At 37.7% G+C, this 15982-nt stretch overlaps 1 long non-coding RNA gene across 1 annotated transcript; it reads right to left on the bottom strand.

Annotated features, from left to right (window-relative positions):
• Positions 1-1004: 1004 nt before the first annotated feature.
• Positions 1005-11488, bottom strand: LOC135224194 (uncharacterized). The gene is made up of 3 exons (XR_010316674.1): positions 11373-11488; positions 2322-2433; positions 1005-1634 (listed from the first exon to the last, which is right to left on the bottom strand). It is a non-coding gene; the product is annotated as an uncharacterized LOC135224194 (long non-coding RNA).
• Positions 11489-15982: the final 4494 nt, after the last annotated feature.

Genomic DNA, 15982 nt, shown 5'->3' with positions numbered 1-15982 from the left:
CATGCGCAATTCACAGCCGTACCAATATCTATTGCAATCGGGGATACGGCTGCCGTACCAATATCCAGTTCGAAAAAGTGCATGTACGATGTACTTGTGGGTAATCACCTAAGAACTGTGTATTTCATATATAGGTAGATCTAAGCCAGTATTCTGTGATTGAACTGTACTTACAAAAGTAACAATCTTTTGGGTAGATCTATATTACTATTCCGCAGCGGCCTAGACTATGGCAGTTGCGGTTTTTATGTGCAGTTTTACCTCCTGAACAAGAATTTTAAGTCATATTGGTAGATCTAGGGTACTTATCCACGGCGGCCTAGACTATGGCAGTTGCGGCTTTTCCATGCAGTTTTACCTACCGAACAAGAATTTTAAGTAATTAACCCCCAGGGGCCAGTACTAAACACGGCGAAATACATGCATGCCCCAATCCCTAGTGGATGTCGTATCCGCGGTTACGTTCCTTGCAGTCCGTGCGGACTGCTTCTGTAGAAATACCATACCATTTTTTTTTTTTTTTTTGTCACAAACACCATTCTTTAGTAATCGGAAAGGTAGTAGGAATTACAAGTGTGATAATAGTAATAAGATATATACCTGTATATGCAATAACATAAAAGAAAAGGTCCAGTTTTTGGGAAAATAGACCCCCCCAATGAAAAAGGCCATGAATAGTGAATTTAAAGTTGAACTTGGAAATGTTCCACCTATACTAGTTTTTTTTCCATCTGTCCACCAGCCTGTGGTGTTTGCATATGGTAACACTGAGTCCTGGGCTTTAGATAGTTACATTCGGCTTACATTCAACAACAATAACAATATCCTATTTCGAATATTAACGGTGTAATTCACATAGTTAATTATTAAAACACTTTTCAGTTGCAAATGTAAACCTAGATATCCTTTTATTTACCTAAAACTTACACGTACCGTAACTATCTAAAGCCCGGGACGCAGTGTTACCATAAGCAAACAACACAGGCGGATGGACAGATGGAAAAAAACACAGTATAGTTAATCATGTTGCGGCTTTGAGTTTGAAATGGTGACAAGTAACTTGTGTGATGTGGATCTGAAATAAAAATGTTGCCTTTTTTTTTTTTTTATTAAAAAGGTTGAATTGGTCAAGTTTGAATATCAGTAACAAGGGAACAATCTGCATTGACACTGGAAATGGACATTCTGCGACTCGTGGCATGTGGAAGTACTGACTGCCATGATATAACTACAATTAATGATGGCCATAGTGGGACATTGGGATTTTTTGGGAGGAGAAAGAAGCTAGTGAAATACAGGGATTTAAGTTCCCTAACCTAGACTGCTGGATTCTTTTCTGGCCAGGGGCATTTAACTCTCACCTAATCTAATTTCAGCACTGTAAATTAAGTAAGGTTGCAACCAGACCTAACCACACCTAACTTGACCTAGGGTGCTAGGTCAGTACCTAGCCTGGTGGCTTCCTTAACAAAATCTAGTGGATGGTGTTTAGAAAACATTCAATAAACTTTGTGACTCAATCAGAAATAGGAGTACGTACTATCATGGAAATGAATGTCTTTGGACTTGGCCTTGTCTTGCCATGATGTTGAAGGTTGCTGTATTTCACTGACGAGGGTAGAGCCAACTTGCTTCTGTAAAAAAAAAAAAAAAAAACATGTAGCAGGCGGTCCTGTGGATAGGTGATAAACAAAAGATGCTAACGTATATGTTGTTGGAAATACTAGATCACTTGTCATACTGCTTAGCCCGTCTCTGACCTTACTAAAGACAGTATTTTGTGTTTGAATATCTGGATTAGCAGGTCCACAATATTTCCAGGAGTGGCTTACTGTACGGTACACAAGACATCAGAGACTTGTAGGCAGACCACTTAAGCATTTTAATGTTGCCAAGCTTAATGTATTTTTCATTTTAAGCTATGCACAAGCCAATGGTATATGAGAGGCATGATTAAAAACCAACGTTTCCCCCTTTTATCCCACCAAGTGCCCAAATATCAGTAAGAGGCCTTACGTATACACTCAAATTTAAGCGAGTCAAAGAGTGATTCATTTGTTTCAACAGCAAAACATGGCCACCAATAGGTTCTTGATTAGCAACAGCTTATTTTCATTTAAACTAGCATTCTGAATATTCATACCTAAATTTAGTTCGTGATAAAAAGTCTTTATATGTAATCATATATTTAGGCCCATAATGACAATAACATTGTTTAAATTCATGCACTGCTATTCTAGATTGCAACACAAAAAATGTTTCCTTACCTAATCGTCCTGTTTCACACTTGCAAAATCGCTACTAGAACAATTTATCATTACCTGTCTGGTTACATTACTTCTTTACAAGTTCATCTGTCTACGTCTGTTACCACTAACCGTCAGGAACTTCACGAAGGTCAATTTCTGTAGCCAGTTGTCACGAGTTCAGCAACTAGAAAAATCAAATGGAAATTAGTATACAGTACTAGAGCAGAATGTACTTATATACCTATAAATTACAAAAGTATACCTAGCGCCTCAGCGGCGTGGTTGTTATGGTATTAGCGTTCCACCTCGGTGGTCGCAGGTTCGATTCTCGGCCATTCGATTGAGGAGTGAGAGATGTGTATTTCTGGTGATAGAAGTTCACTCTCGACGTGGTTCGGAAGTCACGTAAAGCCGTTGGTACGAAAAACACCCCACAAACAAAAATGTATACCTATAAAATTACAAAAGTACTAATCTCAACAGGCTGTGTTGCTCACATTGAACCGTTGAAAGATATTTTGCAAATAAAAAGTGTTGTATGAATCACCTTTCTTTGATACCCATTACTGACTTTCAAATGCATGCAGAATGAAATAAATATATCGGGTACGTAGTACTTGTAGTAACTACAAGTACGTTTTTGGTCTTGATTGCTAGATATATGCAGAATCACTTACCATTACTAAATTCCAATTTTAATGGGCTTAGCCTATCGGCTACTGCAAAATATTTTAATATTTTGTGCAGGCTATCCAGGATTAGCAAACTTGACAAATAGTAAATCACTCGTCCATATCCCTCGCTACTAACAAACATTCATATGGTTAGATAGATATTATTCTAACATATAAGATAGAAAGTCATACCGTGCTTGGATTAAAGTGACAAGCAAACTAACAAAGTTGACAGGATGAAAATTTAACACACGAGAGAACTTAAAAACAAATGGACCAAAACGAAAATTTTTGTAGGCGTTTTCAGTTGGGAAATTTCTTAATTAAAACAAATGTCTGAAAAGCGGAGAGGTGAGAAAATGATCAAATAAGGAATGGCGGAGATGCTCATTCAGAAACTGGAACACAGAAATCGGGCAAGGGAAAACATGTATTAAGGAAAAACAGAGATTGAATACAATACCTTGCATGGGAGCAACACTATTGGGGCGTTATTAGAAGATCTGAGTACAAAGAAGCATAGAGAGATTGTCTGAACAGAGCCCTAGTGTAAAAAAATCTGTTAAATGAAGGAGATAATCGATACTGTTAGGCCAAGCACATTGCTTTACCGAGCCACATATATATTAAGGAAGGAAAGGTGGTATTAAGAGGTCAAAAGGCCGTAAAATTACAGTCAAGCAGTAGTAGAGTTTCCTAAAGAAACCAATGCCATAAAGTTATAAAGATTATATATATTCAAGTCACTAAACGATTAAGTTGTCAAAAGGCAATTACGAATGGAAAGATTTCCATATCAATGTGATGAGGTGTTACGACCCCTTTGGCCGTAATATAGGTTCTTTATACTTCAATAATCAAAGGGATCGTAGGCAGTAAGAAAGTACACAGGGTATGAGGAATGTGGACACAAACACCAGAATAAAATTAACTATTTAAGTATAAAATACACTTACACTAAATAAGCCTTGTGAAAAAACTTAACATTAAATACACAAAATACAAGGAGCAAATAACAGCTCACAAGGACTCCTAATACTGAAAGCTAACCCTAACAAAGTAAAGAATATAATATGCCAAAGGCTCAAATAATAATAACACGGGCCCAATAATAAAACCACTAGCCTACAAAATATAAGAAAGAAGGAAGACCAGAGAAAATGAAGTTAGGAAAACCTTAAATCTCCTACCTAACCGTGGCAGTTCTAAACTTAAACTAATTCAAATAAACATTTTGAGGGGCAAAAATACCAAATACCGAGCACTCAATATACTATTATATATATATATATATATATATATATATATATATATATATATATATATATATATATATATATACAAATATGATTAATAATTAATTACGCAGATCCTCGCGCACAACGAAGTGCACAGGAGTTCACGGAGGTCGCTTCAACCTCCCAGCAGCTAAACAGGGGAGCTCACGAATTGTCCAGGTAGATACAGGGGTCGAGTTCGATCCCGAGGGACAACAGAGGATAATCTCCTCTTACCTGGCAATTGCCTCCCTACGTGCCTCCTCACGAGCCCTAAGCTCTCCTGGACCAGCAGCTGGAGATGGACAACACAGGACAGTGGTTGGCGTAACGCCTCCTACGTGGCGGGACAGCGACGACCACGTCTTCCGCCAAATCCTCAGGCGGGAAACATGAGTACAGGGGCGTCGCAAGTGACTATAACCTGCGATATCACAGCCGTGATCAAACTCCACAATGCACTTACGCCGTAGATGGCTCAGCACATCTACGGAAAACCACTTCCAAGGGAGGTCCGTCGGAGTATTCCTCCAAAAAGGCGTAAGATAAATCTCCAGAAGGCTGCCAACAAAAGAGCATACGTCCAGAAGCTTATACAGGCCCGAACTGTCTTAGGCCGGCCTCCACTCACCGCACTACAGTTCCATTCCAACTCGAAAACAAAATAAAAACAATCGTTAACACGATAGTTAGGCAATTCACAACAAGAGGAATCACTGGGCAAAACCACTGAACGTTACGTTAACGTAAAAAAAATACAGCTGCTGAACTGAATATAAGAGAGCACTTAAAACTAAAGTACAAGGCTGATTTAAGAAAATAAACAAGCAATAAATTACGCTAATTTGACAGAAGGGAATAGGAAATTCTGAAGTATCCATACCTGGGTGGATTTGTAGGGCTGTGCCTTTGTATAACAAGGCGCCCTGTGGGTTTTTAAGACCTGTGACGTTATACGCAAGTATCTGTTTGTATACTTCCCATCCTCGTCGGAGTATCATCGATTGAGACGATAATTTCTAAGTCAGTATCTTCTTTAGGTATAAAGGTGAAGACGTTTCAAACTCATGATGATAAACTTAATATATTTGCGAAACTACATCTCTTGAGTAGAGGCAAGAAGTGTGGTTCAGAGAACTTGATTCTAGGAGAGGAAGTAGAGTTCTGAGTTACAATGCATTTACAAAATCATAGGGGAGCAAAGCTAGCTCAGCATACTAACATACAGACAGACGGACATACGAGAGGAAGTCACATAGTTGTCTGTGGGTTATAGGTCAACATGTTCTCAAGCGAACACACCGTGTCCTGTTTTACACAACAATGGATTTGATTACCACAGGCGAATGCAAACCAGGATGCTGATACAACACGCCAAGGCTTAGCTTGCATTCTTTTATCGGTCCCTATCTATCACACTCCTTGGTATCTCGTCAGTGACCCCTTGGGTCATCATCGGCTTATTTATTTATGGAATAACACACGTTCCATGTATTTTATTATGTAACACTTAACAGATTTACTACAAATGGTGGAAACCCGGATATCAAGTAAAGGTCTACTGAATGCGCATGAAAATGTATTGGAATATGAACAAAAACAGGCAAGGGTAAGAAAAGTGAGAAACGATTAACAGGGTATAGGCTAATAAAAACAGATCAAAGCCTATGCTAATGGAGATGGCTAAAGCATAATAAATAACCAGGTTAGAGTGGAGACAAATACCGAATTTACAAAAATTCAAAGTTGGAACTCGAGAAGCAGTTCTAATGAAAATAGTACGAGAAAGACTATTTGAAAGATAAGTCAACAAAATGGCAAGTAGGTAAAGGTAAGTAGAATGAAGGGAAGTTGTAGCAGGATAATAAAAATAACACGATACTAGATTGAAGATTACTCTGAAAAACTGAATATCCATGGAAGCAATCACTGTTGACGAGGCAGACCTGAAAGAACATTACAGAAGCAGGAATGAACAGGGGTATCATGTGAGTTCCGTAGATATGCTGTGGTTGACACCATAGAACATTTTTAGTTTTAGGAAAAGAGGTAATTCTACACAATAGGTCCGCACGGACTGCAAGGAACGTAACTGTGGATACATCTACTAAGGATTGGGGCGTCCAATGTATTTCGTCGTGTTTAGTCCTGGCTCCCGGGGGTTAATTACAGTCGTCCGAGTAAATATTACTTAAAATTCTTGTTCAGGAGGTAAAACTGCATAGAGAAACCGCAACTGCCATAGTCTGGGCCGCCACGGATAGGTACCCTAGATCTACCGAAAAGAAGAAGAAGAAAAAAAAACTGATGCTAGGAAACAACAGCAGATAGCAGAGGCTAATCAGCTAATTCAGCAGCAGTAATTATAACAGTAGTAATGATGGGCAAAGCGACAGCAGAGGTAACTGTCAGCTGCAAGAACAGTTGTAGCAGCGACAGCAAAGGCAAAGGGGGTATATTAGTAGTAGCAGTAGCAGTAGCAGTAGTAGTAGTAGTAGTAGTAGTAGTAGTAGTCACCGGTTTGTAAAAGGATCATCTTAAGAGGTAATCTAAAAAGCAGTAACAAAAGTAGGAATAGTAGTAGCCGAAGTATTGTCAACATAAAATGTGTATTAACTTTGTGGCAGAAACAATAGTATTAGTAACATTCAATAACGATAGTAGTATTAGTAGTACTAACAGTATATACGTATAAGGATGGCAGTAGCACCTCGTTACACAGCAGAAACAAGAGTACAGTAATATGAGCAAAAGGACAGTAGTTTCTTAGTGGCAAATATGCTAGTACTAATACTAGCAAAAAAGCACAGAATACATCTTCGATTTTATGTACGGTATACTTAATTTTATTTATGCCATAGAAGTGGATGATAGCGCCAATACTGATTATTTAGGTAACAAAATCTGTTTAGTAACTATTAAGGAACTTAAAAATTAATTAACTTGCGGAACTAATAAAAAAAACTAACTTAAAATGGCAAGGAACAATACAGTAAAAGGACTTTTTGCAAGAAACTTTAGTCAATTGTATCAATGGCATTTCATAAAAAATTATATATTCTTCAGTTTATGCAGAAATTTAAAAAATCAACGAAGAATTTTGTTAAGTATTAATCATGCATATTTGAAAAAAAAAAAATTAAAGGGTTTTTGCTAAGCACGTTTGGTAAAAATGAGAGGAGGTCGAATTTCTAAGGACCAAGCCAATCGAAATGCATAAGCGGCTGAAATAGTCCTCTCAATACAAATTAACTATTAACTAACACTTTTAAGTGATAAATTAAGCTGTCATTTTTAGCTTCTGACGTTGATAAATAATTTCTCCATATTTAAGTGGGATGCCCGGCACCCCATGGCATATTTAATCTTGTACGAAACCAACTTTTAAAAACCTTTACAGTCAGTCTAACCAAAGCTGGAAAACCCAGAGAGAGAGAGAAAGAAAGAGAAAGAAAGAAAGAAAAAGAGAGAGAGAAAGAAAGAAAGAAAGAGAAAGAGAAAGAAAGAGAGAGAGAAGAGAAAGTGTGTTATGGTAATTCTTTTAAAATGCCAGAGCAATTGAGTAATAATATATTAGTAACAATGGTTACAAAATAAAGTACGAGAAAAAAGTTACTGCTCAACGAAAAAGAGTGACAGTAGCAGCACTGATCAAGTGATAATAGCAGTAGCAGCACTAATCAAGCGGTAATAGCCATGGCAATGAAACACTGTAGTATAGTGGTAGCCTTGGCACGAAGATAACATTATTAGTGACGCTAATAAGATATTGTATTTCGACAACCAAACCTTATCAAAAAATATATATAGACTCAGCAGGTAATGAAACTGACATATTTGTAAAGGAGAGAGGAACAGTTATGGCTTTGAAGGGAGGAGGAGGAATTTCTTCTTTTTTCCGTGTAGTGGGGGAAAAAAAAAAAAAAAAAAACTGAAGCTTTTACTTCCAGTCTGATAGGTACTACAGCCATATTTGAAAGAGGACATCCAATGTCAGTAAGGCAGCTAAAAACTTATTAGAAACTGGCAACTTTTGGTTGATACCGATACCGAAGATGCATTCTTGCAAGTTATGTAGTTTTACTTATACCACTAGTATTGGAGGGAGAATTAAATCCAGATTAACTAGCAATCAAATCCTACTAAGCTAGCGTTACGAAACTACTTGAAATATACTTTGAAATAACAAGCAACATCGTACAGAGGTTTTGTAAGAACTACTACTGTGTTTTGTCAATGGCCCATTATAAAATATGGCGATTTATATAAAAAGCAATTCAAAATCTCATTTTATCATCTTATGTGATATGTATGAAGAAATGTACTATTTACTGTAAATTTAAGATTTCCAAAGGTTTTTGTTAGGCATGAGTGGCGGCCGAATATTTAAGGAGCGAGACAAACTGAAATCGAAGTGCAAAATATAGTACTATAATATGTCGAATGGTCCAAGTGTAAAATTTCGCGAAAGTTTCATGAATAGAAATCGATAATGAAAAAATGGTTTCCAAATGCGAAGTTATGCTGTCGTTACTTTAAACATCTGACAATAAAATTATATTGATCGACACTGGGATATTTAAATTAGTGTTAGCAAGTAGAGAGAGAGAGAGAGAGAGAGAGAGAGAGAGAGAGAGAGAGAGAGAGAGAGAGAGAATCGTGCAGTGAACGTAAAACATTTAACATTAAGAAACTAAGATGACTAATGCTACTAACGTGAAACCAAGTAGTCTAAAAGTAGTTGTAGTTATAGTTATGACAAGTGACCAGTAGCCGCAGCATTAGTAATAATGAATAGCTGTAAAAGTCGATTAAGTGTTGGATAAAGATTATGTCCTGCACAATGAAAAGTAACTGCTTTAATGAAAATTCAGCAGCTAGAGCATAGATTGTTTTAATGGAGCTCTCCCTACTTCTACGTGTTAAGGTGCGTTCACACGGTCGAACAATGTCCGACGGACAAACATTTTCATATAGGCGAAGCAGGATGGCGTTATAAGCGTTGAAACGATGGAAGTAGATCTGACAACAAACTGTGGTACCAGATGAGGTTGTATACCACTGTTTTTACTCTGCTCACTAGGCAAAGACCGGCAGACAATTGTTAATTGGTAATAATGTTTGTCCGTCGGACATTGTTCGACCGTGTGAACGCACCTTTACGAGAAAATTCTGCGATGGTTTTCCACTGAATAGATACAGCCATATTAGAGAGGAGCATTTACCATGCTCCCTCTGAAGACATTTTAGTGTCAATAAAACCAGCTGCAAAAAGATACTTAAAAATAACTTTCTGCTTGATTTCGGCAATACTACCTCTCTCTATAAGCTGTGCTAAATTTTCCTTATAATATGCACGAAAAGAATAAAGTGAATACCGATTCATTAGTAATCACGTTCTATTTATTCACTTACGAAAATACTAAACTAGAAACCGTCGATGGTGTAATATGAATTGTCTACGAAGAAAAATTAAAACCTAAGAAACCCTGATATTAAGTGTCAAAGCAAGATTAATTGCTTCAGTATACCAGCAGCATTCAGAGAAAACATCAAACTACAGCCATTTCTTAAGTAGAAAGAAACCAGCGGACATATTGAACGGTCTCTCTACACATTACAACAACAATAAATTGTAAACCCGATCACACGAGCCATGGACTTTCATCCACTATACAAAACCCCATGTTTAGAAATTTATCAGATGTCAACCATACACAAAGTGAAATACTTCGCAAACTGAATCATTAAACTCGTCAAATAGAAAGGGCTGAAATACCACAACTTACTGAGGAAGCAGAACTACATCTAGTGCAGAACAGTTACAAAGAGGTCTTTCATTGAAGAGAAAATCCGGATTACGTTCAAACAAAAATAAAATTCAATAGAGTTCAATATTAGAAAAGTTAGCACTGGATGAGCGGCGGCATTGAATGTCAGCCACTTTTCCGGCTTCTGGAATGAAAGAGTGAAACACTGAACGCTGGAATTCCTAAAGGCCTGTCCACACGAGCGGGCCTGATCGGCGTGCTCCCGGGCTGACGAGCAAATTCTGGCGGGATTACCCGTGAATGTTGTGTAGCATAATAATTGCTTTGTGTGTGATGAAAAAGAAGAGAATATGGTGCAAAGAATGGCTCGGTAAAAGATATGCATATGGTTAACATACGTCTGCCAGGGTCGAAGCTCAAGCCATCGGGCGCCACCATGGTGATTTTGCTACTAGACCCATCGGGCAATTTGACGGTTTGCCCGTCAAGTGCCCCTGTTAGCGGGGAGGTCCGCCGATCAGGCCCGGTCGTGTGGACAGGCCTTAACTTCTGTCAGCTTTCTGTGCGAGTTTTTTTTTTTTTTTTTTTTTTTGTTTTTTTTTTTTTTTTTTTTTTTTATGCCTATGCTAATCAGAACGGCTAAATTAGGCCCTTTCCACCTTACATTGTGTACGTTAATCGGGCTTTTGGCTAATCCTGCTCATTGCATAAATTGGGTACTAATGACTAACAAAAGTTGAGTAAAAATTTACTACCCAAAAACAATCCATCTTTGAATGATTGCCAAGGAGTATTAAAATGCTGTAGATCATTAATAATGAACCAAGTTCTATGTTCAACTCTGCAGTTTAAAAAACTAGGGTATCAAAAGCTTAATGCCGAACAGTGATGTTAAAAAGTACAAATATGATTGACATTTTCACGTGGTTTCGTGGGAAAAAATTGAAATAGACCATTTTCCAGAATTGGAATGAATTCCCATGCAATGAACCCTGTACGGCTTTATCACGTTGGATATAAATGTCAAATTTTACACTTTTAAGGTATAGTAGTAACAATCATTAACGTCCTAGTACCACAAGTGAAATGTTAAAGCCTTAGCAGTTTAATGATTCCTGTAGAATAAGACTGGCGCATATCCTAGTAATAAAACAGGTCAACACCACGCATCTAGCAGCAATTGAGAAATGCTTTTTCAGAGAGAGAGAGAGAGAGAATGCTTTGTCAAATCAAGTAAACTAGTACAGGTGAAAGGAATGGGCAAAATCACGTTCAATATACACTTCCCATGAGGCTACTGTACTACGCATTACCAATAGTGTTCCTCCTATAAGTTAATCAAACCCATTCTACATTTTTTGATGCCAGAGTAACTGATATCAGCGCTTATAGAACCATTACCTCAACTCTCAGCGGCAACGATTTCAGAATATTACAGAAATTTGATCACTCCCTTCAAGGAAAGGGCGCTTTGCTGACTGCCAGTTAACACTATGTACAGTTGAACACAAGTTTCCCTGGTACACCTTCTTGAGCAACTTCGAAAAATTATATGGTAACAGTGTTTACTGAGGGGGATGGGGGGAGGACTCTTCCTCTCTTAAGCAAGAGTTCCACCAATAAGCTCTGGAATTCTTTCAATGGGAGAGTCCCCATTAGGTAAGGTTGGAGGGGAAAGACACACACACACACACGGAGTAAAAGAAAAAGGAAAGAATTCTGAGCAGGTTATATCGCTGTAACTAAGATTACTGTCTCACTTTTAATATAAGTTTGTTTATTAAGATTCCATTTAACTTTTGTCTAAGGCATTATCTTACCACCATGTCTGTTATTATATATCGGTGATATTCATTACGCCAATACTTAAAATAAATTGATCAAAATTGTTTTAGTTATATGGTATTGGAGAGAATCACGAACATCATAACAGGATATTTTAACTTATCACGTAAGCCAAGTTTATAGTATAGGTTGCAGTGCGTTTCCTACAAATTCTACAATAGGAAGCTATAAAGAGAAGGGCAGCAACGCTTCATTGAACATTCCCAAACACTCGGTGAACGTTTTGAAAATGTCAGACACCTTAGCTCCTCTCTCTCTCTCTCTCTCTCTCTCTCTCTCTCTCTCTCTCTCATATTAGCTAATTTAAAGTGACATGTCATCTAGAAATACCACTGCGCTAAGTATGCAGTTTTGATGTCATCAACACCCTCTAATCTTGACTAAACTAATATATGCATATATATTTTTTCGGGGGGCGGGGGGAGTGGTGTCGGGAATTAAGTTCTTGTTGTTAAGCCGTATTACAGGTTTTGGAATTCTGAAATGTAATTCAAACAGACAAGCTTCTTGCTTTTGCTGTACCGATGCCCTCAGCTTTGCTACAACTGAAGTGGATGGGGGACTAGGGGTAAGGTGGGTCTGTTGCGACCCCGATGAGTGGACGAAGTACTAGATATGCTCGTGGATAGAGTGTATGGCTAACGAAAAGCTCCACTTGAAATATTTTCTTGTTTATCTTTAATGCCTGCGTGTTTTTAGTGTTTATCCTAATATTATTACGGTACTGTAGATTTTCTGAATACAAAAACCTTTACAAGAAGAAGGATTGTTTTTTTTTTTTTGGGTTAAACTCTCTCTCTTGAAATACATATAGAATGAAAAGAGAGAGAGAGAGAGAGAGAGAGAGAGAGAGAGAGAGAGAGAGAGAGAGACTAGACGTTACTGAGGAATCAAAATGAAACTACTAGGGACAGAAAATTCCATAATGTGTAATGGAAAGTGAAGAAGGCCTCCCAAACTTGGTGCAAACTTTTAACCATTCCCATGTGGTAAAATTAATTCGTTTGCCAATGATAAACAATTGTTGATATTCAGAGGTTTCTTGTACTCATGGTTGGGTTTGTATTCCCTCTTGAATATACTGTAGAGGTTATTCGCTACACGCCGTTCATTACAATAATTATTACATGATATGGATAAACATATCTACTTGGCTTATATTTTCTTTTAATATATTAATTGTGATAAAGGATATCTACTTGGCTATTTTCTAATATATTAATTGTGATACATGTTTTAGTGTCCTAACGGACAGAAATTCCTTTTGCTCTTATCGTCATTCGTTGTGAGGATAAGAGACTGACGTCTCTATTGTTAAACAGCCCCTTCAGTCATACCTGTCCATTGTGAAAGAGCTATTTGGAGAAATGTAGTTTGATGATACTGTCCTAGGGTTCTCTTTTTAAATAATTTTTAAAGAAAAAATCAGGATGGCGAAATTCGCTTTAGATTTTGAACTCCTTTAAGATATCAAATTCACCTTTCTAATTAATAAATTATAATAATCATGACCTGCAGCTAAACGCTGTGCATAGGTGTGTTTACGATTTTTTTTTACACCATACGACATGGAAGTTCAGCGGAAGCCATGGGGTAATCCAATTATACACACTCAATTTTTAAATTTTATTTTTAATATTAGTGAGAAGTCCAGCCACCTTCCTTCTAGATCACCTCTTGTAATCTGCTAGGCATAGAAGATTCAAGGTTTCTGACGATCTGTGGTCGGTTGTGGAAGAACTTCCATTGTGTTCCCAGTGGTCCATAAGTTCATCTGGTCTCCTCTCCCTCTCAGGCTCCCAACATTTTACCAAATTAGCCTAAATATCTCAGTGAGGTTCATGTCTGTATCCTTACTTGGCCAGTCAAGCAATTGCAGATCCTCTCGACCTTGAAACTATTCCTGGACTATTCTGGCCGTATGGATGGAGCAGCGGTCGTGAATGAAAATGACAGGAGCAGGTGAGGAGGAATAATTCCGCTGTTGAAGTGAAAGAAGTTAGAAATCCAGAATAATTTCAATGTATTTTTCACCAGTGAACCTCCACTCAGTCCTGGTGATATCATCCATACAATGTAAGTAGATCCAGCCCCACACGTTTACTGTGACATGCCCATTTCTGGTCACCTGGTCACCTCGTAAATGTTTCTTCTGTAGTATCTGAAGGGAAAAAATCTAATTTTTAAAAATTTACGCTTTGCTTTTCGTAATAGGGAAAATAATGCTATATCGTTTGGGGAAATAAAATGCTAAGTAACAACCCTTGCATTAAGTATTAAGAATGTTTATTCATCTGCAAGGATTAATACTTATAATAGCATTAAGTTTGATCTGCAACGGTCCGTTATGATATGATATTCTTTCATTCAGTAAACAGGCTGTACTCTATATTATAAGTTTGCCTACGTGATTATTCATAACATTAATATTGCATTTGCTTAATGCCTGAAAGCTGGCCATAGTAGAACTAAATGGGGGGTTTTTTTCAATGAAGAATTTTTTATTTTTTTTTCACATTCTCGTGGCAATATAACTCAATTAGCGGAAAATACATGGTTATTGACAGAATTATTATCTTTTGATTATGATATTACCCTTGCTTATAATTATTATTGTCTGACTGTTAATATTAATTATAGGAACTCACCTTATATTACTCGGTCTTCAGTTATGTATCCTGCCGTGACTTCTGCTAGTAAAAGACCTTTCGTCACTGCATACGACTCGAGACCAAAATTCCATATCCTCCCCCACAAACTGTTGAACAAAGGCAAGCCTATCAGCTACGATGCCGTTCGGCGAGAAATTCCTTCTTGGCAGGAATTTTATGAGGTATTCCTGCCTCATGCAGACGTCTTCGCACCGTCTACCAAACATTTAATGCCAGACGTTCACGAATAGCAATAGTATTGGTAAAAGGATCTTCTTCTGCTGCTCGTCGAATGTCGTCGTTATCCTAACGGGTGGTCATTCGTGGTGGAGGTCTTCGAACTGAAATACGTAATTAACATGCAGATACCTAGATAATCAAGATTAATTATAGCCTGTTTACTTATGGGAACGCTATTTGGTATTCTGGGAAGTAAAGAGAAAGAATCACTATTAGAGTTCAACAGGACCAAGGCAACTGTAATTTAGGTTTCATATTTAATTTCACGGGTTTATAAGGTTTATAGTTTAAAAAATAATAAAATAAATGTAAATAAATAAAAAAATAAATGCCTATCCAAGTCGGTCAATTTCCCAGTCTAAGCGTTCCTCCTTTTCCATTTATTTACTGTTGTAGGGGAGAGGTCAAGACGCTGTGCAACAGCACCTATTGAAACCCCACTTTCTCGTAGAGCGACGATCTGCGCCCGGAGAACCATATGTTGCTGTTCATTTGGAGACTATAACGAATACTACTAGCAGAGGACAGATAACCTATCAAAATTTATACATCACCTCAGTCTAGCCATGATGGGGTTGACAAACTGTTAGCGTGGTAATAGGGGTGCTGTAGCAGTGATATCGTTATCACTGAACAAAGTGATATATTAAATCACACGATTACTGGGACTGATTGATTGATTGGCTGTTACTGGCATTGCAACATCTCGGGTCATTACTGTCATTGATAACGTTTAAAATTCTGTATGTCTTCATAATGATAAATTGTTAATTATTTGTTTGAAACGCTGTTTACTAAAGAAGGCGCTGTTTCTCTCTTAACGTGAATCCCACTAATCAGCTTAGCATTACATTTCCCCAAAACGATATATCATTATTTTCCCTGTTATGGAAAGCAACGAGTAAATTGTAAAAAAAATCAGATTGTTTTCCTTCAGATACCACCGAGGAAACATTTACGAAGTGGCCAGGAGTGGCTTGTAACTGTAAACGTGTGGGCCTGGATTTCCTTACATGGTATGTGATATCACCAAGACTGAAGGGTTTCACCAATGAAAAATAGGTTAAAATTCTTCAGGATTTCTTCCTCCCTTCTCTTCACCAGCGGAATTATCCCTTTCCACCTAGTCCTGTCATTTTCATTCATGACGGCTGTCCCATCCATACGGCCAGAGTAGTCCAGGAATGGTTCCAAGGTCGAGAGGATTTGAATTGGTTGACTGGCCAAATAAGGGTGCAGACATGAACCCCATAGATCCCGAGAAAGATAAAGTCG

This window comes from Macrobrachium nipponense, chromosome 10 (genome assembly GCF_015104395.2).
Source record: "Macrobrachium nipponense isolate FS-2020 chromosome 10, ASM1510439v2, whole genome shotgun sequence".
Taxonomy (NCBI): Eukaryota; Metazoa; Arthropoda; class Malacostraca; order Decapoda; family Palaemonidae; genus Macrobrachium; species Macrobrachium nipponense.
This window is presented reverse-complemented; position numbering and strand designations above follow the sequence as displayed.